Source organism: Plasmopara halstedii (assembly GCF_900000015.1).
Source record: "Plasmopara halstedii genome assembly, contig: Scaffold_110, whole genome shotgun sequence".
Classification (NCBI taxonomy): domain Eukaryota; phylum Oomycota; class Peronosporomycetes; order Peronosporales; family Peronosporaceae; genus Plasmopara; species Plasmopara halstedii.
In genome coordinates this window covers 2149457-2151306 of record NW_020187031.1, presented here as the reverse complement: position 1 = coordinate 2151306, position 1850 = coordinate 2149457, and positions in this window count along the sequence as shown.

Below are 1850 nucleotides of genomic sequence, written 5' to 3'. Positions count from 1 at the left end.
GAATACTTGATGTAAAAATCTGTTCTATTGCTTTTAATTATATAGTTTCAGCGTTGGAGAGTTGGGTCGCCAGATTAGCAGCGTTCAATTAATCGGTTCTAAATTATTCTAATATAAAAAACTCGTGACTCTAGCTCTAAGGTCGTCAGAAGTTGTTGAAATTGCTGCTGTCCCAAAAAAAGGTTCTCTGTGGTGAAGTAAAGTTAAATAAAAAACTGCTGGTGTAATGTCCTAGCTATTTTGTTTATACTGCTCGTGGCTTTCAGACGTAGTTGCTAAGTCTACTTAGAACTAATCACAAGACAGATCTTGCTATTGATCAATGAATGGGGGAACCCTTGACGTGGAGTGAAAACAATTTTATAGATGAGCAATTTGAAAAATTGCTGTTGTGATAAAATTCACTTTTCTCAGGCCGTTGGGCTCAATCGTTAACTGGATGTTTCTATAATATTTTCGAGGGTTGCTGTTGCATCACATTGATTCAATTGTCAAAATCGCTTTCGAAGAAACGTGACCAGATCCTGACGATTCCTGTCGCTCCTAAAATGTCTAAGTGAATTGTTTTACAGTATATTTTAAAAAGTAACCACAATTTATTTGCATATAATTTTCTTAGATTATTTCAAGAACGTCACCCCTTTTTAGGAGTCGTGTAAGCCATGACAAGCATGTGCTGTAGGGTTTTATTCATTACACTTTAACCCCGCTCTACCCGGCCCGGGTATTGAACCATGAATCCCCCCGGTTCTGAAGTGAACAGCATACCGCTCCACCACTGGATCGGTTCATATAATTTTCGTAAAACGGCATCGTGCATCAGGAGTTGCACCTTCTTTTCCTGCTTAAGATACTGTACCAAAAGGATCCCATCGGGATCAGCGATGAATATAAGTTCATTAAGTGTAACCCAAATTTAAGTCCGAAGCGCCTTCGTAAACTTTAGATCTTCACGGTACACAATTTGGCTGGCTAAAGTCGACGCTTCACGCGATCTAGTACCTACTAGCAGTGTTTTGTGCAGTACATGTTACCCGATCAAAGCAGCCAAAGCTATTTTTTAGCTTGTAAATTCGTTAAATTCCTATTGATGTGGAAATAATATAAAATCCTGTTTTTGTATGAATTACTATTATTAATATATAAACGTTTTCCAGGTTTTGATAAATATATAGCTGGTCTTCGTCGCATACATTGCCAGCATGAGCCAACACAGCGTCGTGCATACGTGTGATTGCACGGTAAATAATACACTCACTAGCAGGTGCCATAGCCAATGGCGATTCTTTCTCCCACTCACGAAGAAAGTAGCCGAAACTCTACATGCAGCGGCTTAGAGGAAGCCTGGTTAAGGTCGGTGACCTTTGTTCTATACTTACAACCAGTATGATTGTAGTGGATCGTAAACCACTTACTTCAATTGTAATTACAACCATAACCCAAGGCAAAAAATCTTCCGTTTATACGTAGACTTTCGTTTTTGGTTTTATATGCGGCAAAGCCGCCTATATCTAAATCGATAGGTTTTCCTATCCGTATAGAAAGACCTAATTAAATGTATAACAGCTTGCTCTTCCAGCCACGTACTGACTTCTTGTTAAGGTGTAGCCACACCATTGTGTGATCACACCATATTGTGTGGCCCATAACCTTCACACCACACCACAGTACGTAAACCCGGAATTCCGGAACCGATGGATCTTAGTGCGGTCACTGTCCTTAGGCAGTAAGTTCGCCGTTGCGGATGTAAACAATTCGGTCACACTCATCGTGATTGTCCACGTGAGAGACGAACCTCTCAATACGGTGTCGTCGTAGTGGCCCCGTGCAGCAGGGCTGCCGTAGCTTAG